Source organism: Aquarana catesbeiana, linkage group LG04 (genome assembly GCF_042186555.1).
Source record: "Aquarana catesbeiana isolate 2022-GZ linkage group LG04, ASM4218655v1, whole genome shotgun sequence".
In the NCBI taxonomy this organism is placed as follows: domain Eukaryota; kingdom Metazoa; phylum Chordata; class Amphibia; order Anura; family Ranidae; genus Aquarana; species Aquarana catesbeiana.
In genome coordinates, this window is record NC_133327.1 from 584,977,100 (window position 1) to 585,003,153 (window position 26,054).

The window sequence follows — 26,054 nt, forward strand, 5'->3', positions numbered from 1 at the left end:
GGGGTTATTTGGGGGGGGGGTGCCACCTGGGCATTCCATGGCCTCCGAAACTGTGATAGGCAGTGAAGAGTGAAATCAAAAATTTACGCCCTTAGAAAGCCTGAAGGCGGCGCTTGGTCTTGCGCGGCTAGGCTCCCAAAAAGTCCCACACATGTGGTATCCCCGTACTCAGGAGAAGCAGCAGAATGTATTTTGGGGTGTAATTTCACATATTCCCATGGCATATTTGAGCAATATATCATTTAGTGACAACTTTGTGCAAAAAAAAAAAAAAATGTCTCTTTCCCGCAACTTGTGTCACAATATAAAATATTCCATGGACTCGACATGCCTCTCAGCAAATAGCTTGGGGTGTCTACTTTCCAAAATGGGGTCATTTGGGGGGGTTTTGAACTGTCCTGGCATTTTATGCACAACATTTAGAAGCTTATGTCACACATAACCCGCTCTTCTAACCACTTGAAGACAAAGCCCTTTCTGACACTTTTTGATTACATGAAAAAATTATTTTTTTTTGCAAGAAAATTACTTTGAACCCCCACATATTATATATTTTTTTAAAGCAAATGCCCTACAGATTAAAATGGTGGGTGTTTCATTTTTTTTTTCACACAGTATTTGCGCAGCGATTTTTCAAACGCATTTTTTGGGGAAAAAACACACTTTTTTAAATTTTAATGCACTAAAACACACTATATTGCCCAAATGTTTGATGCAATAAAAAAGATGATCTTAGGCCGAGTACATGGATACCAAACATGACATGCTTTAAAATTGCGCACAAACGTGCAGTGGCGACAAACTAAATACATTTTTAAAAGCCTTTAAAAGCCTTTACAGGTTACCACTTTAGATTTACAGAGGAGGTCTACTGCTAAAATTACTGCCCTTGATCTGACCTTCGCGGTGATACCTCACATGCATGGTGCAATTGCTGTTTACATTTGACGCCAGACCGACGCTTGCGTTCGCCTTAGCGCGAGAGCAGGGGGGACAGGGGTGCTTTTTTTTTTTCCTTTATTTTTTTCTGCTTTTTTATCTTATTTTTAAACTGTTCCTTTCATATTTTTTTTTTTAAATCATTTTTATTGTTATCTCAGGGAATGTAAATATCCCCTATCATAGCAATAGGTGGTGACAGGTACTCTTTTTTGAAAAAATTGGGGTCTATTAGACCCTAGATTTCTCCTCTGCCCTCAAGGCATCTGACCACACCAAGATCGGTGTGATAAAATGCTTTCCCAATTTCCCAATGGCGCTGTTTACATCCGGCAAAATCTAAGTCATAAAATGCTTGTAGCTTCCGGTTTCTTAGGCCATAGAGATGTTTGGAGCCATTCTGGTCTCTGATCAGCTCTATGGTCAGCTGGCTGAATCACCGGCTGCATTCTCAGGTTCCCTGTTGAGACAGGAGAGCCAGAGAAAAACACGGAAGACGGGGGGGCATTCCCTCCCACTGCTTGTAAAAGCTGTCTAGAGGCTAATTAGCCGCTAGGATTGCTTTTACATGAAAGCAGACCGCTGGCTGAAAAGAATGATACCAAGATGATACCTAAACCTGCAGGCATCATTCTGGTATAACCACTCAAAGTCGTGAATGGCGTACCTGAAGACAAAAAAATGGTTAACAATAAAGCACAGTAAACGGTAAAGTATAAAAAATTGCAGACCTGAAAAACAAACCTGATAAAACATAATAACAATAAAACATTGCAGAATAGAATACAGTAAAAAAGAGCAGAACAATAGAGAGAGAATAGAGAGAGAGAGAACAATAAAACGACAACTATTTTTTTTTATTTTATATTTTTGTATGTGTTTTTTTTTTTGGTTTTTTTTTTACACTTTTTTTTGTAACTAACTTTTATAACTGTAACCGGTTCCAGGTTCGGGTCTCTCAAAATGTGATGGCATCTTGGGAGACCCTGTGAAAGTGTGCCTAGTCTGTGCAATGCTGTACCCTACGCTAATACTCAACTAGTGAATGGTAGCGTTCAAAACATTCACCAATGCAAAGACCAGGATTGTCAGGACAGGAGGGACAATAATAGTGGGTGTCACGCCTATATCCGCGCTTGCTGCAGACACAACATCTTTTTTGGGGGGGTTCGTTGGGTAGGGGTACTCGGGAGGACATAAAGAAAATGCCTCTCATGCAGCCGACTGCATTTGGTTGGGGATGTGAATGGGGGAAGTATGGGCGCTGCAGAAGTGGTCGGTTCCCAATTAGGATTGGCGAATGCAGCAGGAAGGGCACTATGGGCATGACAGCCTGTGTTTGTCTTTTTGGTGGCAGCGGGACACTACTTGTGCTTGCCACCTCACCAGCTAGACCTGCACTTATGGGACTCGCCACGTCACCAAGTGTTACTGCAGTGCTGGTTTGACTATGACCGGGGTGTACTAGGCCGCTGGTGCTTGCCAGTTCACCAAAACGCTACCAAAAAAACTGTTAGCGATCGCAGGGATCAGGCCTGACTCTGCGAACGCTGCAGTTATGCGTTTAGTGTTTTGTAAGTGACAGTGATCGATCGATACTGCACTTGGGTGGGCTGGGCCGGGCTGGGCGGAGGGGCAAAACGCAGGTGCTAGCAGGTATCTGGGCTGATCCCACTAACACTGCGTTTTTGGGAACCCTAAACTGCTGGGGATGCTAGTATAGATCTGATCGGATCAGGTATTGATCTGATCAGATACTATACCACTAAGGGAGGTGTACGGTGCGTGCGTGGGTGTTAGCGCGACTGGCGCTAACCTGACGCTGCCTGGGGCTGGTGCTTGCCAGTTCACCAAAACGCTACCAAAAAAACTGTTAGCGATCGCAGGGATCAGGCCTGACTCTGCGAACGCTGCAGTTATGTGTTTAGTGTTTTGTATGTGACAGTGATCGATCGATACTGCACTTGGGTGGGCTGGGCTGGGCAGAGGGGCAAAACGCAGGTGCTAGCAGGTATCTGGGCTGATCCCGCTAACACTGCGTTTTTGGGAACCCTAAACTGCTGGGGACGCTAGTATAGATCTGATCGGATCAGATATTGATGCGTTCAGATACTATACCACTAAGGAAGGTGTACGGTGCGTGCGTGGGTGTTAGCACGACCGGCGCTAACCTGACGCTGCCTGGGGCTGGTGCTTGCCAGTTCACCAAAACGCTACCAAAAAAACTGTTAGCGATCGCAGGGATCAGGCCTGACTCTGCGAAAGCTGCAGTTATGCGTTTAGCGTTTTGTAAGCGACAGTGATCAATCGATACTGCACTTGGGTGGGCTGGGCCGGGCGGAGGGGCAAAACGCAGGTGCTAGCGGGTATCTGGGCTGATTCTGCTAACACTGCGTTTTTGGGAACCCTAAACTGCTGGGGATGCCAGTATAGATCTGATCGGATCAGATATTGATGCGTTCAGATAGTATACCACTAAGGGAGGCGTATGCTGCGTACGTGGGTGTTAGCGGTACTGGCGCTAATCTGACGCTGCCTGGGGCGACGCATATCACCGCCGGGCAATCAGGGGGCAAAACCTTTATTCGGTAATAAACGGCGGGTGCCCTGACACTATGAAAAATAAACGAACTAACCAGCGTCACCCGTAACGGTTATATGGTGATCAGTGGTAAAAGGGTTAACTAGGGGGCAATCAAGGGGTTAAAACATTTATTAGATAGTATATGGGGGTCCCTGTCGCTATAAAATGCTGACGGCGAACCTAAATATTTACGTTCCTAACTAGCGTCACCAGTGACACTAATACAGCGATCAGAAAAATGATCGCTTAGCGACACTGGTGACAGGGGGTGATCAAGGGGTTAAAACTTTATTAGGGGGGGTTAGGGGGGTATCCTAGACCTAAAGGGGGGTAACACTCACTGTCCTACCACAGTAACTGTCACTAACTGACACCCTGCAGTAATCAGAAAAAAAAAAAAAAAATACTGCTTGGTGTCAGTGTTACAGGGAGGGGGGAGGGGTGATTGGGGGGGGATCGGGGGGCGATCGGGGGGGATCGGGGGTGTTTTGTGTGCCTGGCATGTTCTACTGTGTGTGTGTTGGTGCACTTACATGTCTTCTCTCCTCGGCGCTAGAACGGAAACTGCCGAGCCGAGGAGAGATGACATCACATCCTCTGCCTGTGTGTACTATACACAGGCAGGGGATGTTCCTCATTGGCTGGGAGCGATCGCGAGGGGGGCCACGATCGGATGGTCTCCCCCTCGTCTCTCATTGCTCCTAGCCAAATGCCGACCGCCGCTGGCACCGGGGGGTCCGATCGGACCCCCCCGCCTGCGGGAAGGCAATCACGTATGGGTACGTGATTTTGCCTGCCCGTGCCATTCTGCTCACGTATATATGCGTGAGGCGGTCGGCAAGTGGTTAACTAGTAATGGTGGCGATCTGCATTTTTTATCATGACTGCAACATTATGGCAGACACATCAGACAATTTTGACACATTTTTGGAACCATTGGCAATAATACAGCGATCAGTGCGATTAAAAATGCATTGATTACTGTAAAAATGTCACTGGCAGTGAAGGGGTTAATACTAGAGGGCGGTGAAGGGGTTAACTGTGTTCCCTGGGAGGTGACTTTAACTGAAGGGCAGTGGCGGAACTACCGCCATAGCGACCCACGCAGGTATTATGGGGCCCGCAGCCGAGTAGGGCCTGGCGAATCGGCGTGTGAGTGGGCGGCGGGTGAGTGGGCGGCTCACCCGCTCGGTGCTCATACAATCACACTGACTGTGCGAGCGGACTCAGCTCGGTGGCTCGGCGGGGGGGAGGGATGGATGGGAATCTGCCAGCTGGGAGGCTCGGTGGGTGGACTGGCCAATCAGTGGGTGGCTGAGCAGAGAGATGACATAATCTCTCACCGCTCGGCACCCGCCCTGCATCCTGGCAGTTCCGCCCTCACTCACTGTGCAGGCAGCAGAAAGATTACATCATCTCTCTGCTGCCTGACTCAGACTGGGACACAGGAAGTGACAATCCCCATTCCCCACCTTAGCAGGAAAGTGACTATCTGCAACTTGTGGCAGGTGGTATGGCAAGTGGACAATCCGCAATGTGTGGCAGGTGACGTGGCAAGTGGACAATCTGCAACTTTTGGCAAGTGACAATCCGCAATGGGTGGCAGGTGGACAATTTGCAACTTGTGGCAAGTGACAATCCACAACTTGTGGCAGGTGACGTGGCAAGTGGACAATCAGCAATGTATGGCAGGTGTTAGTGGACAATTTGCAACATGTGGCAGGTGATGTGGCAAGTGACAATCCACAGCTTGTGGCAGGTGATGTGGCAAGTGACAATCCGCAGCTTGTGGCAGGTGACGTGGCAAGTGACAATCTGCAACTTTTGACAGGTGATGTGGCAAGTGACAATCTGCAACTTGTGGCAGGTGATGTGGCAAGTGAACAATCTGCAACTTGTGGCAGGTGACGTGGCAAGTGAACAATCCGCAATGTGTGACAGGTGATGTGGCAAGTGACAATCTGCAACTTTTGGCAAGTGACAATCCGCAATGGGTGGCAGGTGGACAATTTGCAACTTGTGGCAAGTGACAATCCACAACTTGTGGCAGGTGACGTGGCAAGTGACAATCCACAGCTTGTGGCAGGTGACGTGGCAAGTGACAATCCGCAGCTTGTGGCAGGTGACGTGGCAAGTGACAATCTGCAACTTTTGACAGGTGATGTGGCAAGTGACAATCCACAACTTGTGGCAGGTGATGTGGCAAGTGAACAATCTGCAACTTGTGGCAGGTGACGTGGCAAGTGAACAATCCGCAATGTGTGACAGGTGATGTGGCAAGTGACAATCTGCAACTTTTGGCAAGTGACAATCCGCAATGGGTGGCAGGTGGACAATTTGCAACTTGTGGCAAGTGACAATCCACAACTTGTGGCAGGTGACGTGGCAAGTGGACAATCAGCAATGTATGGCAGGTGTTAGTGGACAATTTGCAACATGTGGCAGGTGATGTGGCAAGTGACAATCCACAGCTTGTGGCAGGTGACGTGGCAAGTGACAATCCGCAGCTTGTGGCAGGTGACGTGGCAAGTGACAATCTGCAACTTTTGACAGGTGATGTGGCAAGTGACAATCCACAACTTGTGGCAGGTGATGTGGCAAGTGAACAATCTGCAACTTGTGGCAGGTGACGTGGCAAGTGAACAATCCGCAATGTGTGACAGGTGATGTGGCAAGTGACAATCCACAACTTGTGGCAGGTCACGTGGCAAGTGGACAATCAGCAATGTGTGGCAGGTGATAGTGGACAATTTGCAACTTGTGGCAAGTGACGTGGCAAGTGACAATCCACAACTTGTGGCAGGTGACGTGGCAAGTGGACAATCTGCAACTTGGGGCAGGTGACGTGGCAAGTGATAATCTGCAACATGTGACAAGTGACAATCTGCATCGGGTGGCAGGCGATGTGGCAAGTGACACACTCAGGGCTCCCACTGATTCTGCATTATGGTGAGTTGAACTATTTCATTTTCTATAACAATGTGATAATAGAAATAATGTGTTTCAATCATCCTGACACTATAATAACCATGGTGCCATGATGATTGAAGCGCCAACATCAGCCATTTCCCTGATAAATTGCCCCCCAAAAAACTTATTTTCTGGCAGTGCCCCTCCCAAGACTAGACTCTGGATCCGCCCCTGGGTGAGGGGGGCCCATACAACATTTTGCTATGGGGCCCTGTGATTTCTAGCTAAGCCCCTGCTGAAGGGGGAGTGGACTGACTAGAGGAAGTGATGGATCGTGGTTCCTAGCTAATAGGAACACACAATCTGTCACCCCTGTCAGAACAGAACAGGGAAGTGTGGGTTTGCTCACGATTGCTGGTGGCCGGCGGTCATCGTGACAGTCGGCCACGAGCATCGGCACCCCCGCTGTGCAGCGCACGCGCCTGCTAACCCACAAGCCGATGTACGGTTACGTGGTTTTGCGCAGGGGAGCCAACCTGCCACAGTACAACTGGGCGGCTGGTCCAGAAGCGGTTAAATACAAGCTGGCACACTCTGTTTGCAGCAGACTGAGAGGATGAGCTCACATTGCCTCTCCTCACTTCTTGTCAGAGGCACTGAGCTCAATGGACAGCTTGGAGCCTGCAGAGTTTGACAGGCAGCACCGCCTGTCAAACTCGCCTATTGATTTCAATGGGGCCACTCTGCAGCTGCAAGACAAACTTGCTCGCAGTAGCAGCATAGTCCAACAATGTAAAACTACCATTCAGCAATGTAAAAAAAAAGGAAGTGGCAGTAGCACCTAATTAATGGCTGTCAGCTGCTGCTATACCACTTATTGAAAAGCAATATGCCACTGATCACTTTTAAGAGGGCAGTAAGCATTACCAAAAATATGAAAGAAACGTGAAACACATCATCCATTTCACACTCCCTACCAACCAGGTCACTCCCCAGCCACTTCCCATGTTAGCCACCTCCCTTCAACTTATATCACAGTTGAGCATTTCCCAACCTGCAGAAAACAGACCCTACTCCAAAAGATATCACTTCCATTTACTTCCCCCACCCGCTGATTGACATCCCTTCCATGACCACCTCACATCCCCCTGCTGACAGACCTCCCTCCACAGCCTGTCCCCACACACCCTCTCAACTGCTGACCTGTGGATGGGGACATCACTCCCACAGTGTTATTGTGTTCTGCCAATGGGGAACTATAGCTGGCAGCACTGATTGTTTTGGGAAAAACCTGACAGGCTGGTTGTGCTCAAGTTGATTAATAGATTGACTTGTGTACAACCAGCTAGCCCATACATAGATCAACTATGGCTGGTCTCTGCTTAATTGGCCTAATTTCAATTCATGTATGGCCCGCTTAATCACTACACAGTCCCTAAACATCCTTCCACAAACCTTTACATTTTTCCTTCCCAGATTCCTTCATCCTCCTCACCTGTATATCGTTCCCACTGTCATACCCTCCACACTCCCCTCCTATACATAGTGCCCACTGTCATACTCTCCACACTCCTCTCCTGTACATACTGCCGACTGTCATACCCTCCACACTCCTCTCCTGTACATACTGCTCACTGTCATACCCTCCACACTCCTCTCCTGTACCTACTTCCCATTGTCATACCCTCCACATTCCTCTCCTGTACATACTGCCCACTGTCATATCCTCCACACTCTTCTCCTGTACATACTGCCCACTGTCTTACCCTCCAAACTCGTCTCCTGTACATACTGCCTACTGTCTTACCCTCCACACTTGTCTCCTGTACATACTGCTCAGTATAATACCGTCCACACTCCTCTCCTGTACATACCGTCCACTGTGATACCCTCCACACTCCTCTCCTGTACATACTGCCCACTGTCATACCCCCCACACTCCTCTCCTGTACATACTGCCAACTATCTTTCTCTCCACACTCTTCTCCTGTACATACTGCCCTCATAACACCTTCCACACTCCTCTCCTGTACATACTGCCCCTATCATACCCTCCACACTCCTCTCCTTTACATACTTCCCCCATCATACCCTCCACACTCCTCTCCTGTATATACTGCCCCCATCGTACCCTCCACACTCCTCTCCTTTACATTATTCCCACTGGCATACCCTCCACACTCCTCTCCTGTACATAGTGCCCACTGTCAACCCTCCACACTCCTCTGCTGTGCATACTGGCCACTGTCATACCCCCCACACTGCTCTCCTGTACATAGTGCCCATTGCCATACCCTCCACACTCCTCTCCTGTACATAGTGCCCACTGTTATACCCTCCACATTCCTCTCCCTCACCTGCACATACTTCCCACATTTATACCATCCATACTCCTCCCCTATGCCTCCTACCCACAAAAACAGTTCTTTAAAATTATATTGAATATCCTGAATGTTACCAGCTCTAGAATGGGCACACTTTTGTTAGTTTAACTAAACGAAATCTTCACAGTCCTCATATTTGTTCTGCCCATTATTAGTGCTCATTTCATTTTGTGATTACTACTGTGATGTATAGAGGAATACAGGGGATATCAGCTACTCTAAATATACCACTGGAAAAAAAAAGTGTCCCTGAAAATATTTTTGAAATGTTGGCACTGCCCAAGGGCCACCGGGTAAGTAGGCGGCCCCATGAGAGGCGCCTGGGATCCTGTGACATTAAAGCGGTAGTAAACTTCACTAACATTACTACTTTTTAGAGGCCCTGAGGTAGGTTATGCCATAATGTACAAGTATGCACAGCATATTAGCACATTAGGGTATACTTACCTGTCAGACTGAGCCCTCCAGTGTTGCACTGTGATCAGTCCAGTGGGTCTCGGGTGCTTCCATCTTCACCCGGTCTTCCTTCCGGGTTCTGTGCCTTCGGTGACTTGCCTTGGCTGGGCTGTGTTGCTGTCACTTCCACGCATGCGGATCCTCTCTCTCTCTCTCTCTCTCTCTCTCTCATCCCCCCTCTCTCGCTCATCCTCCCTCCCTTACCCCTCACCTCTCTCTCATCCCCTTTCTCTCTCTCTCATCCTCCCTCTCTCTATTTAATTTAATTTGTTATAACAACAAATTGTTTACATTTTTCATTTTTTTTTTTTCTTATAAAAAGCACCACCATAATCCTCAGCACCAGGCCCATGGTGTTCTTAATCAGACCCTGAGTACCACCAAATAAAGTTCTATCTGTTAAAAAAAAAATGATATAAACTTAATTTGGGTACCTTGTTACATGACTGAGTAATTGCCAGGAAGGAAATTGCCAGTTTTTGACCACTTGCCTACAGGGCACTTAAACCCCCTTCCTGCCCAGGCCAATTTTCACTCTTCACTCTGTCACTCTTTGAATGACAATTGCGCGGTCATGCAACACTGTATCCATATGAAATTTTTATATATTTTTTTACACAAATAGAGCTTTCTTTTGGCGGTATTTCATCACTTCTGGGGCTTTTATTTTTTGCTAAAAAAACAAAAAAATACCGAAAATGTAAAAAAAAAAAATCAGTTTTCATAGTTTAAATGGTAGATAGACAGCGCTTGCTCCTCTATTATACTAATTCCTCTTTAGGCTATATCCTTGTTGGATTCCTATGTGTCTCTATAACCTTGGATGGATTTGTTCCCAATATATTTATGTTATTTGCATTCATGCATACTAATTATAAACCAAAATACAATTCATGATACATCATTATATCTATAGTGACCATTGATAAAGTGCATTAGTGAATACTGTATATTACATAGATATAACCCTTTCATAACTAAGCCTATTTTTGACATTTGGTGTTTACAAGTTAAAATCCATATTTTTTGCTAGAAAATTATTTAGAGCCCCAAAATATTATATATATATATTTTTTAGCAGAGAATCTAGAGAATAAAATGGCGATTGTTGCAATATTTTTTGTCACACGGTATTTGTGCAGCAGTGTTTTAAACGCAACTTTTTGGGAAAAGGGACACTTTCACGAATTAAAAAAAAAAAACGAAACAGTAAAGTTAGCCCAATTTTTTGTATAATGTGAAAGATCATGTTATGCCGAGTAAATAGATACCAAACATGTCATGCTTTATAATTGCACGCACTCGTGGAATGGCGACAAACTCCGGTACCTAAAAATCTCCATAGGCGACGCTTTAAATTTTTTTTACCAGGTTAGAGTTACAGAAGAGGTCTAGTGCTGGAATTATTGCTCTCACTCTGATGATCATGGCGATACCTCACATGTGTGATTTGAACACCATTTACATATGCGGGCATGACTTCCATATGCGTTTTCTTTGCTGCGTGAGCTCATGGCGACGGGAATGCTTTAAAATTTTTTTTTTCTTATATATTTTATTTATTTTAATATTAATAAATTTAAAAAAAAAAAAAAAAAATTTTGATCACTTTTATTGCTGTCACAAGGAATGTAAACATCCCTTGTGACAGTAATAGGTGGTGACAGGTACTCTTTATGGAGGGATCGGGGGTCTTTTGACCCCGATCCCTCCTTTGCACTTCAAAGTATTCAGAACGCCGTTCTCCGTGGTTCTGAATACTGTATATTTTTTTTAAACCGGCGCCATTGGCATCCGTGTAAACGGGAAGTGACATCATGATGTCGCTTCCGTGTTTACAATTAGGAGGCTGGAACGAAGCCACTTACAGCTTTGTTCCAGATTGTCACTAGCCGCCGGAGGCGGCAGATTGTTGATTGGGCCTCCCGGTGGAACGGAAAGGCCCAGTAAGAGCGGCGTGATGCGGTGGGAGGGGGGGCGTCCCCTCCTGCTCCTCCGGTATAACAGCCAAGCAGCTTTTAGCCGCATCGGTTGTTATCACTGGAAAGCCGATCGCCGGCTCTAAAAAACAGTACCAGGATGATGCCTGCAGCTGCGGGCATCATCCCGGAATAACCCCCGAAAGCCAAGTACACACATCTGCATACGCTTGGCGGCAAGGGGATAATGATGTATCATAAACTTTATTTTGGTTTATAATTAATATGCATGAATGCAAATAACATACATATATTGGGAACAAATCCATCCAAGGTTATAGACACACAAAGGAATCCAACAAGGGTATAGCCTAAAGAGGAATTAGTATAATAGAGGAGCAAGCGCTGTCTATTTAAATCATTTAAATCAATTTTCCCCATTGGTGGGGACAACATTGGACAGCAGCAGCCCCACTATACTGATACAAAACACCAAAGTGCAAGTCTCATTCTGTATTAGTTTTCATAGTTTGTTATCAAACTTTGCAAACAGGTAATTTTTCTCCTTCACTGATGTGCGCTGATGAGGCTGCACTGATGGACACTGATGATAGGATACACTGATAGGCAATGATAAGGTGGCACTGATAGGCACTGATAGGTGGCACTGATGGGCATTAATGAGGTGGCACTGGTGGGTACTGATCCGGAGGCACTGATGAGGTGGCACTGATAGGTGGCACTGATGGGCACGGATATGTGGCACTGATGGGCACTGATAGGTGGCACTGAGGTGGCACTAATGGGCACTGATATGTGGCACTGATGGCCACTGATATGCACTGATAGGTGACCCTGGTAGGCAGCACTGATATGTGGCACTGATGATGAGGCACTGATGGGCACTGATTGGCAGCACTGGTGGGCACTGATAGGTGTCAATGGTGGGCACTGCTTAGCAGTACTGGTATTCACTGGTGGGTGGCACTGGTGGGCACTGCTTAGCAGTACTGAGATGCACTGGTAGGTGGCACTGGTGGGCACCAATAGGTGGCACTGGTGGGCTGTCAGCATGAGGGGAAAAAAAGCAGATTACTGGCTTCTGTTTACATCATGTGATCAGCTGTCATTGGCTGACAGCTGATCACGTGGTAAAGGGCTGGGGTTGGCCCCTCCGATTTGTGATCAGCTGAGTCTCATGTACTCGCTGATCATAGAGCCTGTGCCCTGCAGGGGGCGTGCATGCATGGGAGGACGTATATGGACACCCTCCTCTCAATTTAGGCCTGCGCTATAGGCGTCTTTCGGCTATAGCGTGGCCATGAAGAGGTTAAGCGCTTAAACACTTTTACTTGGCTACATTTTGAATAGGAGAGAAACACGAACATCCGAGTGTATTATTTCACTGAAAAAGCCAGCTAAATATTGTACTGACGCCATCTACAGTGAGTAAGCCATGCACAGTAAGTAAGAGTAGATTATTATGGTGGCAAGCTAGCAGTGGTGGCATAAGATAGTAATACTTGTAAGGTATAATATTTTTTTGTGGCCTAATAACAAAAATGTAGTATTAGCATCAGCTGCAGGAGTTTTGTAATTATTGTTAATCTGGACTGATTCATTTTTAGACAAGTGAGCTAGTCAACTGTGTCATGGAACAGGTAGATTCATCTCTCTGTCACAAAACCACTGCAGGGAATGCCCTCTCTGGCATATACTTGCTGCAGGGCAACCCACATCTCCATTGTGCTAGCCCTGGCCAGTGATCCAGTCTTGACACCAAGAAGTCCATGAGGTTCTCATTTCAGAGGTTGTCTGCCCTGGACCCCAAATAATCTGACATTATTTGGTTCAGATGCTGCCTGTGGCTGCTGAAAGCAGCCAGACCAGTCTGATGTGTTCTAAAAAAACAACTTAAAGGATAAGTTCACCTTTAAGAAAAAAATAATAAATGCACATATTTTTACAGGAAATAAAAAACATGTATTATGTTTTTTCACAGCAGCATTGCACCAACGATCAGTGATACAAGTTCTGTATAGGGATGAGCTTCGTGCTCGAGTCGAACCCATGTTTAACTCGATCATCACAGGTTTGATCGTTCACTGAATTACGAACGACATGGGCGTCATGGCCCATAATTCACTGCGGTATCGCAGTGCATTGCTGGCTGATGATTGGCCAAGCATGCACTATGACCCGCATGCTTGACCAATCACAGCGCCGTCTGAGGCTTTGGCCAATTATGGCTCAAGGGGTTTAGTACACGCCCCACACTATATAAGGCCGCCTGCACGGCGGCCCTGTGTAGTGTGTTCCGGTGTTCAGAGATAGAGAGAGAGAGACTGACAGTGTAATTTGATTTAAGTTAGATAGAGTAGGCAGGTTGAGTCAGTTAGCTGCAGTTACAGTGTAATGTGTATATATATATATATATATATGCATCCCAGGTGTTGTGTGTGTGTGTGTGTGTATATATATATATATATATATATATATATATATATATATATATATATATATATACTGTATTCAGTTTAGCTAGATCCTGTTCTTCTCTTCCTAATATACTGACAGGCAGGCATATGTTTTTACAGTATTTCCAGCTACTGTACTGTGTACCCTGCACAGTCTGACCTACAGTATAGCAACCTGCAGCCAGGTGCTTGTGTAGGCTCATTGAGGTATTTCCAGCTACTGTGCTGTGTACCCTGCACAGTCTGACCTACAGTATAGCAACCTGCAGCCAGGTGCTTGTGTAGGCTCATTAAAGTATTTCCAGCTACTTTACTGTGTACCCTGCACAGTCTGACCTACAGTATAGCTACCTGCAGCCAGGTGCTTGTGTAGGCTCTTGACGTATTTCCAGTTACTGTACTGTGTACCCTGCACAGTTGTACCTACAGTATAGCTACCTGAAGACAAGTGCAGGGGTTATCATACTAATAATACTACAGGCAGGCAGTTGATTCTGCTATCTGCAGTATAATCGGTATATATATATATATATATATATATATATATATATATATATATATATATATATATATATTCCAGTTTTGTGCAGCTCACTGCAGGCCAATAGTATGTCTGGAAGGCCAACAAGGAGAGGCAGACAGTCACAATTGAGCTACTGGCCTGTCCTGCATCCAGCGTTCTTTCGGAACGCACATTCAGTGCTGCTGGAGGCTTTGTAACCAATCACAGGGTGCGTCTGTCCACCGACTCGGTCGATCGACTGACCTTCATAAAAATTAATCAGTCTTGGATCACCACCAGCTACCAAGCACCTGATGCTGATGTAACCGAATAATTTTTTTTGAAATGTCAGATTCCTTCAAAGACTGCCTATGCTGATGCTGAGTAATTATCCTCTTCCTCCTCAATGATCATGCTGATAGCTTGTAAGAACATTTTTGGTTCTGGGCGCCGCCACCAGTGACTAAGGCCCAATTTTTCAGCCCCTGTTTAACAGGGGCGTGTAATTACAATTTTTGATGCAATTCTTTGCAGCAGGGCTAGTTCCTGCGCTCCAACTAGAGTAACTGTGAGGGGTTGCAGTGTTGTGGCACCAGTGCCTAAGGCCCAAAGACCCAAAGACCCAAAGGGCCTGGTAATGGACTGGTGTTTGTCTCACTGATTTTCATCCATATTGCCAGGACCCGACATTACATTAAAGCCGCAAGCAGTTTTAAATGACTTTTATTCCTTTAAAAATGTCATTTTGTGCAGGGACTGTTCTAAGCACGGGAAACACGCGCCACTTTACAGGCATACTATAGACACCCCCCAGGTAAGATATTTAAAGGAATATTTCACTTTTTTTTTTTTTTACTTTAGGCATCATTAAATTCACTGCTCCCGAAAAAACGGCCGTTTTAAAAACTTTTTTTTGCATTGATATATGTCCCCTGCAGCAGGACCCGGGTCCCCAAACCCTTTTTAGGACAATACCATGCAAATTAGCCTTTAAAATTAGCACTTTTGATTTGGAACGTTTGAGTCCCATAGACAACAATGGGGTTCTAGCGTTCGTGCAAATTTTCGGTCCGTTCGCAGGTTCTGGTGCGAACCGAACCGGGGGGTGTTCGGCTCCTCCCTACTTCTGTATAGTCTTTCAATTAGAAAGCTGATTGCTGCACCCATAGTCAATTGAAAACTGCGGTGATGGATGGGACTTTTAGTTTCTTCATTAGATTTCTGTGAATGAAGATGCTTCTGTGTGGGCAAAACCCCAAACAGCCATGCTGATTTTAACTATGACAGCAGCTGCATGGGAGAAGAACCCCTGCATATGCCATAGGAGGTGGCTCTGGGGGTGGGAAGGGGGTGCTTAGGAACATATTACATGTTACACCCTAAATATGGATGTAACGTAACATTTTTCTAAAGGTGAACTTAGCCTTTTAGAGCATTGCTGAGGTATTCACCAACTACCACCTATGCTCCTCCTCCTTTTAGCAGTCTGAGTATTGGAGGCATTGGTCAAGAAAGGAGATCCTAACTCTCTATGGAAAGGTGGCCAAGAGGTTCTAGCACAGCACATCTTGCAAATGGTGCAAATGTTGCTCCCTTTCTGATGGCAGCATGTAATCTGCCATTTTCCCCTATATCAAGGATCCAATAGGATAGCCAACCAGTTAGGATCCCTCTCCTTCATGGCCAAAACCCTGGGGGCCTTGCCTGGGCATTTCAGGACAAATGATCCCATTTTCCACAACTTGCCTGCAGTGGTGAACCCCAAGTCCTCAATGTCACTGAGGAAAAAAGTCCTCATTGATCTCACACTACCCATCCCGGGGTGTGAGGCAATTCTGACCTCTGAAAGTCATGCTTGATACACTGCAAGCAAAGGATGTAAAGAAAAAATAATAATTTGCTCTGTGTCTAGGAGGAGGAGTAGGATGAACAAGAAACGGTGGCTTGCTCCATGACCTCCCCCATGTGCCCAGTCTCTCAAAGATGCAGCCCAAAAATCACTTTGTCCTGCACATAAATAACTTTCTTGCTCCCTGGTAGCTGTGCATGAAGAAAATCTGCCTCTCCTTTTAGACCTCCTTGATGAATATAGGGGATTGCCTAACTTTATTAGTAGCTATGGCAATAGGGGGATTGAGGATGTGTTGCTTTGATGCACCCATGTGCTGATTTGGTGCACAAAACTGTCCGCACAAGTATGTGGTGATGTACTAAAAAACATAGGGCATCAATGACTGTCTCAGTAACGAGTCCACGCTGCCCTAAAAAAACCCTAGCAAAATTATAATAAATTAAAATATACTACCCTCCAAAAATGAAATCTAAAATACTAAACCACAACCCTAAAACACTGAACCCCCAAATCCAAACCCTTTTTGTGTGTTTTTTTATCTAATTGTAGGTAAAAAATAAAGATAACATACTTAAATAGTCAGGTTAATAAAAGACACACATTCATCTACAACATAGTTAAACTGAAAAAAAAAAAAAAGAAATAGAAAACACAATCCTATACATACAGTTGATCCTGAGGAAGGCATAATAAAACCCTATAAAGTATGTTCTAATTTGCTCCAGAAGGGGAAACATTCCTTCTTGATCCCCCTAAAGGCAATCAATATTCCCCGGATCAACAATCCCTGGTGTTATTACCTATAAATGTTAATGTTAATTATATTTTGTGCATTTAGGAATGTATCCAGCTTTTTTTAACCACTTAAGGACCGGGCATCTTTTTTAGATGTGTTGTCTACAAGTTAAAAACTGTTTTTTTTGCTAGAAAACCTTAGAACCCCCAAACGTTATACATTTTTTTTTCGAACACCCTAGAGAATAAAATGGCGGTCGTTGCAATACTTTCTGTCACACCGTATTTGAGCAGCGGTCTTACAAGCGCACTTATTTGGGAAAAATACACTTTCTTGAATTAAAAAATAAGACAACAGTAAAGGTAGCCCAATTTTTTTTTTATATTGTGAAAGATAATGTTACGCCGAGTAAATTGATACCCAACATGTCACGCTTCAAAATTGTGCCCGCTCGTGGAATGACAACAAACTTTTACCCTTAAAAATCTCCATAGGCGACGTTTAAAAAATTCAACAGTTTGCATGTTTCGAGTAGCATAGGAAGTCTAGGGCTAGAATTATTGCTCTCTCTCTAGCGATCGCAACGATACCTCACATGTGTGGTTTGAACACTGTTTTCATATGCAGGCGTTACTCTCGTATGCTTTTGCCTCTGCACGTGAGCTCAGCGGGACGGGGTGCGTTTAAAAATTTTTTTCTTATTTATTTTACCTTTTATTTTTTTTTTACACTGTTTTAAAAAAAAAATTGTGTCACTTTTATTCCTATTACAAGGAATGTAAAAATCCCTTGTAATAGAAAAAAAATGACAGGACCTCTTAAATATGAGATCTGGGGTCAAAAAGACCTCAGATCGCATATTTACACTAAAATGCAATACAAAAAAAATTGACATTTAAAAAAATGATTTAAAAAAAAATGGCCCTTTAAGAGCTATGGGCCGGAAGTGGCGTTTTGACGTCGCTTCCGCCCTGCAATGTCATGGAGATGAATGGGGGCCATCTTCCCTTCACTCGTCTCCATGCACAGCCACCGAGAGGACCAGATCGGCTGCCGATGGCTCCAGTAAGCGGCAGAGGGCACCGGAGTGAGGCAGGAGGGGGGGTCATCTCCCGCCGCTGATAAAAGTGATCTTGCGGCGAATCCACCGCAGAGACCACTTTTTTTTTTTTAAACAAGTCTTTATTGATTTTCAGAAGTAAATTGACAGGTACAGAAAGAGGTAAATGAGTGCACAAGAAGACGTGAGAGTGCGGGCGCAGCCGCGGTGGTCGCGTAGTACAAAATTACAGTCATACTTGCATTCTTAAGGCTAGATGCAAAAGATAGAGATGGTAGATATCATACATTGTGTGAAACTTTTGGGTCATCTTGCAAGGTTAAAACGTTTTAACTATAATGAAGGGCAAAGATACGTGAAATTCGTGATGTGCGTTTGTGAGTGTATGGTTCAATATTAGCTTCGTGGTTACAGAGCATAACGTAACTCAATCGTTATTGTGTATGTGAGTATGTAGAGTAAATATCATTAAGGGGGGGGAAAGTTTTGGTAAAAATAAGAACCTGAGGGAAACAACTGAGGGATATTGGGAAGGAAATGAGTATGTGGGAAGGAGAGGGTGGTGAGCCTGAGGGTTGACACTGGGTTAGACCGAGTTCATCAGTGTCGAGGTGTCGAGATTTGGATGTGGCTATAGAGTGTGCTACTATCGGGGATTTTCAGTCATGTCATTGTCATTTTGTATTCATTCGTTGTGGTGAAGTGTATCCAACATGACCATGTTTTAGTGAACTTAGACTGTGTGTCTCTGGCTTGGTGGATGAGGTCTTCCATGACCTTTGTTTGTTGAATGCGGTGAAACCAGTCTTTTATGGTAGGTGGTTCTGTGGATCGCCATTTGCGTGGGATACACATTTTTGCCGCATTTACCAAGTGCATAGCTAGAGATTGATTGTATGCCGGTATTCGTGTTTTGGAATGATGTAGAAGGAACATTTGGGGTTCAAATTCTAGGGAGTAGGTGGTTATTCGTGTGATCAGTTCGTGAACTTTCACCCAGAAAGGTTGAATTTTGGTGCAAGACCACCAAATGTGTAACAGAGAGCCTGTGTCCTTTTTACACCTCCAGCAGGTTGATGGTATCGTTCGGTTGATTTGGTGTAGGAGGTGTGGTGTGCGATACCATCGTGAGAGTATTTTATATGCATTTTCTTGGACTTGCACGTTCATTGAACCCTTGTGAGTCAAGGTGTATATGTTGGCCCATTCCTGGTCGTTTAATTGAATGGAGAAATCTTGTTCCCATTGGCGGTTGGTCCAGTGTTTGGTAGGGGTATGTTCGACATGTAGGAGGTTATAGGTTTGGGAGATCAAGTGGGTGAGTGTGCCCTCAGTTAGGCAGAGGTTTTCGAATGGGGTTGTGGGTCGGGCCCATTCCGGTGCAGGGAAGGGTTTTTGGAGGAAGTTCCGTAGTTGCACATATGTCCAAAACGGAAACTTGTCTATGTGTAGTCTGGAAGCTAATCTAGTTTGGGATGGGAAGCTGCCATTCTCAAAGAATTGATTTGCTCTGATAGTTCGGTGGGGTAAAATATTTGCCAAAAAGGAAGTATGCATACCCGGTGGGAATTCAGGGTTGAGACGTATCGGTGTCATTGGGCCTTTGATTGAGGAGATATGGTGTTTAGTACATGTAGTGCGGAACGCTAGTAGTGTAGGGTTGATCAGCGGATGTTGGGAGAATGTGTGGGGTAATAATGGGGGAGTGATCCACGGTGTGTGATGGATGGGTACATGGGAGAATGATTGTTCTATTTGAATCCAGGCTTTTTGTTTGGTGTGTGTATTCCAATCAATGATTCTTGCCAAGTGACATGCTAGTTGATATTTGTGTATGTCAGGAAGCCCTATTCCTCCTAGGAGTTTGGGGGTCGTCAATCTTTTGAAGCTTAGTCGTGGGCGTGTTTTTCCCCAAATAAAAGTTGTGCAGGTTTTTCGGTATATGGAGAAGAAGGAGGGTGGTAGTTTAATTGGGATCGTTTGTAGGATATATAAAATTCTGGGTAGGATATTCATTTTGATAATTGCTGCCCTACCGAACCATGAGAAGTGTCCCGATGACCATTTAGTTAGATCCAGATGTATTTTTCGTAGAAGAGGGGAGTGATTGTAAGCGTATAGGTTCGATAGGGAAGATGGTATGTGAATGCCTAAGTATGGGATTGAGTGGTTATTCCAAGTGAATGGGAAATTACGTTTACATTGTTGACATAATTCAGGGGGCAGGGAGATATTGAGAGCGGTTGATTTTGTGAAATTGATTTGGAGATTGGAAAGGGTGTGGAAGGTTTTGAAATCTTGAAGCAGATTTGGGATTGTCGTAAGTGGATCCGTAAGAAATAGGAGGATGTCGTCTGCAAACGCGGCTAATTTATAGGTGTGGTGGTTGATTTGAATCCCTTTAATGTCGGAGTTAGCATTAAGACGTCTGAGGAAAGGTTCTAGGGTAAGGATAAAGATTAAAGGGGATAGTGGGCATCCCTGTCTTGTTCCATTCGACACAGGGAAGGCATCCGACAGGTGGCCGTTAACTTGGACTTTTGCTGTGGGGTTAGAGTAAAGTGCTGAAATGAAGTTTAGCATCGTTTGGGGAAGGCCTGTGGCTTTGAGGGTTTCCCTCATGTAGTCCCAGGCCACTCTGTCGAATGCCTTCCCTGCGTCGAGCGAGAGCATGAAGCCTCTATTTTTGGTGGATGTGAGCCAATGGTGTATGTTAATTGCTTTGAGAGTGTTGTCTCTCGCTTCCCTGCCTGGGACAAAGCCCACTTGGTCGAGATCAATAAGCTGGGGAATCATTGGCAGGAGTCTATTGGCTAGGGTCTTAGCATACCATTTAAGGTCTACGTTAAGCAGAGATATCGGTCTGTAGTTGGTGACTATGGAATGATCTTTGTCTGGTTTGGGGATGATTGCTATATGGGCTGTGAGGAGGTCCCGTGGGGGGCGGATTGGTTGGGCAAAGGAGTTGAAGGCCTTCAGGAAATGAGGTGTAAGCAATTCTGCGTAGGTTTTGTAGTAGCTGGCCGTAAGGCCGTCAGGTCCCGGGCTTTTACCTGCTTTCATTTGTTTTAGGGCGTTAGTGACTTCGGTTAGTGTGAGGGGGGTGTCTAATTCTTGGGCTGTGGAGTCTGATATGGGGTTTGGGCTGTATTGTTTTAGGAAGTTAGATATCATATGGAGGCGTGTATTAGCATTGGTTGGTGAGGGGGAGGCCAGGTTGTATAGTTTGCTGTAGTATTGCACGAATTGGCGAGCTATTTCTGGGGATTTGGTAATCTTGTGTCCTGAGGAATCAGTGATAGAATGTATAGTCCTGTTGGATCGGGAAACTTGTAGGGATCTTGCTAACATTTTACTAGCTTTATTACCGAATTCATAGAACCTTTTCTTTGAAAGTATATATTTACGTTGAATCTGTGTATCCAGTAGATCTAGTAGATCTTTTCTAGCCTGTATTAGGTCATTGAGGGTTGTGAGTGCTTGTGAGTGTTTGTGTTGTCCTTCTAGCTTGCGGATTCTGTCTAATAGGTCAGAGTGATGTTTCCGTCTTTCCCTGTTACGTTTTGCTGCTGCTGCAAGGAAGGTGCCCCTGATTACACTTTTGTGTGCTTCCCAGTTGGTAAGAAAAGAGGTGTCTTCAGGGTTATTTTCTCGGAAGAAGTTGTGTATTGTGGATTGTATTTCTGTTGTAATAGTGGGGTCGGCCAGTAATGAAGCGTCTAGTCTCCAGTTTCTGGAGCGGGGAGTGGAGTCAGGGAGATGTAAAGTCATGGAGATTGGGTTGTGATCAGAAATAGTCATGGGTTCGATGGAAGCGCGGTGGAGTAGGGGTAAATCGTTTTGAGTTAAGAAAAGGTAGTCTATCCTAGAATAGCGATTGTGTGGTGCTGAATAAAAGGTGTAGTCCTTGGCGTCTGGGTGCAGTGTGCGCCAGGTGTCGTGGAGTAACAGTTGTTGAAGTCGGGATTTGATTTCTTTGAGAGCTTTGTAAGGTAGAGTCGACGAGTGTGTGGACGTATCTTGGATGGGGTTCAGGGGGATATTGAAATCACCGCCCAATACAAGAGTACCTTCCTGGAAGGTTGTGAGGGCTGTGGTGGTGGATCTAAAAAATGGAACTTGGTGTTTGTTCGGGGCATAAACATTTGCTATCGTGATAGTTTTGTTGAGGATTGAACCTTTTATGAACAGGTATCTACCTTCAGGGTCTGCTTGAGAGTCAATGACTTGCAGTGGGCAGTTTTTTGCGAGAAGGATCGATACCCCTTTAGTTTTGTTGTGTGGGTTGGTTGCATGTAGAGCAATCGGGTAGTGGGCATTGGATAGTTTAGGGGTATTGTCAGAGCGGAAATGTGTTTCCTGTAGAAGTACTATGCTGGCTTGGAGTTTGTGCATGGTAAGGAGAAGTTTGGAGCGCTTTTCCGGGGTATTGAGCCCCTTCGCATTGAGGGAGACAATTTTAAGGCTAGGCATGTTAGCTTCGGTTATGTTCGACATTGATTCGGGGTGGTTAAGGGTTGTCTCGTTAAGTAGTGTGAATCTGGGTAGGGGGTATACTGGGGAGGAAAAGGGCCCTGGAGGGGAGGGTTGAGGAGAGGGTGGTGGGGTGGTGGGGGGGTGTCACGGGGGAGGGGAGACAAAACTGGCAATAGGTGGCTATTAGATCACTGAAGCAGGTGATCTATGCCACTAGAAATATATTTGCCAGTAAAATTCAGTGGATTAGAGTAGTTCTTGGGTGTGAGATGTGAATGGAATGCAAATACCACTGTGTGGGGGTTGACTTGTCTGGTGAAAGAATTGGGAAAAATGAAATAAGAGCTAGGAAGGGATCCGAAGGGTCTGTCCCACCTACAGCCTTAATGTGCGAGGTGTGTGTGGGGGATCAACAGTGTGAATTGAGGGATAAAAAGAGTAGAGCGGTCATGAAATAATGGTAAGGTGCGTGTGGGGGGTTAGAGAGATAATTGTGTTGGAGCTAATATATGCTAATATGACTAGTATGAATAGTCCCCAAAAGAAAAGCAATGAGATTCCGTGTATGGAGGTCGGGGTTAGGAGTGGCAACGAGATTTTCGTTGGGAGCAATGTGTCATGACCTAGCATTAGGTGAGTCTCGTCGCCATTTGTAGACATCGTACCTGTGATGGGGAGTATTTCGTTTAGTTTATCTAAAAATCATGCTTTAGAAGTATGTTGTCTGAAAGGTAATTTTGCTTGCAAAGTGTCATTAACAAAAACAAAGAAATATGTCAAAAGTAACCTTATAAACATTTCATAACTTGGTAGCGTTTACCCTTCTGGTCAGTAATGAGTTTGCTGGCTGCAGTACCTGTGACGGAGCGGGGTGTGTGTATTGTGTGGTTGCCTCTTGTAGGTTACGGGTCTGTTTCATGTTGTAAGCGAGTGTCTGCGAGGCGTGGGTGGAGAGGTGTGTGTGTTTCCGCATGTGTGGCCCTTTTAGGATGGGGCGTTATTTTAATTAAGAACAAGCTATAACTTTCACTTGTCCAGCATGGTTAGCGTAGTCTGAAGATGGAGCAATGTAGTTAATCAGGGGATGGGAAGGTATGTATGCTGGTGTATAAACCTATTTATGGGGGTTCAACACGTGTGGCTGGAGGGGAGTTTAGTTGAGATTGCTGTGCCAAAGGGTGCATTGTTAATTGGAGGTGTGCATGAAGCAGCCTGGGGGTGGAATAGGGTGCAGGTGTTAACCTCCCCGTCCGTATAAGCCTGAGGGTGTGGAAGAGGTACTGCAGGAGCAACGGTGTCATGATACAACATCATATAATATGTTGAGGCTCATCACCGAGGGTTACATTGGGTAGGAGGCGGAGGTGAGTCTATAGGGCTCTAATAGCTCCGTCCTCTGGCACCCTGCTCAGGTGTAAGTCTGAGAGTAGGCGTTACGCCGTAAAATGTAACTGGTGTAAAACTCTAACCATTGTAGAACTCTAAGTGAAACGTTTCAGATATAAGAATCATTGTGGTGTAAAAGAGGCATGAGGCCTGTCAGACTTCCTTTATCAGGAAGTCTTCTAACTTATAGAGTGTTACCTATGGTGTAGTCATAACAAACAATACCTATATCATACTGCAGATGATTGTAGGACGAAAGGAGACCGGTCTATAGGTAGTTCATGGGATAATTCGTCAGGTATTTGGGTGTGATGAGGCCGATCGGTGAGTGCTGGCATCATGTTGTGGATTCGTGAAGCCTCTGGTATGTCTTCCATGGAGAGTCCGTGAGCGGGGAAAGAAGCAGAGGTAGCGCGTTCATGGCAGGAAGAGTCACGTAAGTCCGTGTGTGGATGGGGTTTGCTGGATGCGGCTATCGAATGTTCCGATGGCGGAGGTGAGTGTTCGATTGCTCGGCGCGTGACGTCTTTCCAGGGGTCTTCGGCAATCAGTGTGGAAGTGAAGCACGGTGAAGGATTCGTATGGGAGAAGGATCTGTTTGGGATTTCAACGATCTCTTCGGGCCCTGCGAGGAAGGGGTGCCGTCATGGGGCTGGTCGGTGGGTAGCTGGAGCCAGGTGAGGAGCCGGTTCTGTGGTTGGAAGGAGAGCGCCTTCTGCGAAAGGAGGTGTTGTGGGCATCCATGGGTTCGTCTCCGTATGATGGTCGGTCCAGTGGTAGAGTGTTGAATTCAGAGTACCAGTTGCAGAGACCACTTTTATCTTGTAGCCGGCCGAACACGAGGATACCGGAACTAGCTGCTGCCATAACAACGATATCCGTCCTTAACCACTTCAATACCCAGCTATAGTCATATGACGTCCTGGGATGGGATCTCCCATCCTGGGTGGACGTCATATGAAGTCCTGGGATTCCCGGCCGTCTAGGGGGCGCGTGCGCGCGCCCGCCGCGTTGTTCGGGACCCGGTGCGTGTGCCCGGCGGCCGCGATGTCCGCCGGGCACACGCGATTGCCCGTTAACCGGGCCGGACCGTGGATCTGTGTGTGTAAACACACAGATCCACAGCCTGTCAGCTCTGAGGAGAGCGATCTGTGTTCCCAGAACGGAGGAACACTGATCGGTTTCCTCCCCTTGTGCGTCCCCTCCCCCTACAGTTAGAATCATTCCCTAGGAAACATACTTAACCCCTCCCCGCCCCCTAGTGGTTAACCCCTTCACTGCCTGTCACATTTACACAGTAATCAATGCAATTTTATAGCATTGATCGCTGTATAAATGTGAATGGTCCCAAAAATGTGTCAAAAGTGTCCGATGTGTCCGCCATAATGTCGCAGTCATGAAAAAAAATCGCAATCGCCGCTAAAAAAATAAATAAATATTTTTTTTTAAAAAATGCCATAAATCTATCCCGTATTTTGTAGACGCTATAACTTTTGCGCAAACCAATCTATATACGCTTATTGCGATTTTTTTTTAACCAAAAATATGTAGAAGAATACGTATCGGCCGAAACTGAGGAAAAAATTTGTTTTTTTTTTTTTAAATTGGGATATTTATTATAGCAAAAAGTAAAAAATATAGTGTTTTTTTCAAAATTGTCGCTCTTCTTTTGTTTATAGCGCAACAAATAAAAACCACAGAGGTGATCAAATACCACCAAAAGAAAGCTCTATTTGTGGGGAAAAAAAGAACGTCAATTTTTTTTGGGTACAGCGTCGCACGACCGCGCAATTGTCGTTTAAAGTGCGACAGCGCTGAAAACTAAAAATTGGCCTGGGAAGGAAGGGGGTGAAAATGCCCTGTATTGAACCGGTTAAAGTAAGGACATATATTGGCGGTCGGCAAGTGGTTAAGGCAATTAACTGAGATGGCCAGGACTAGTTCTTGAGCAAGACTATTCCACATTTTCCTTAGGTGGATACATAATATATAGTAAACTACAATGAAAATTACAGTAAAGTAGCACAATATAGCACATAAAGGCTACACTATGTAGTCCACCTCACTGCAATTTGCAATTCACTGTCATGTAGCACAATTAAATGCTTATTTAACAGTATATACCTCTGTTCAGTATGTAGCACTATATATTACTGTATACCAATGTATATAAGTTTTCCCTATGTACTCCAAGTCTACACACACACTGACAAAAGGATTGTTGGGAAGCTTAACTTTTTTAGTAAGAGGGCTGGCTCAAAGGAAAGACCACATTATTGGCTTTTCTAGACCATCTTACCACCGTTTAAAGACCTGGAAGTGCATTAATGGTAATTGGTTGCTATAGCAACAGTCAATCACATTAGTTTGCTA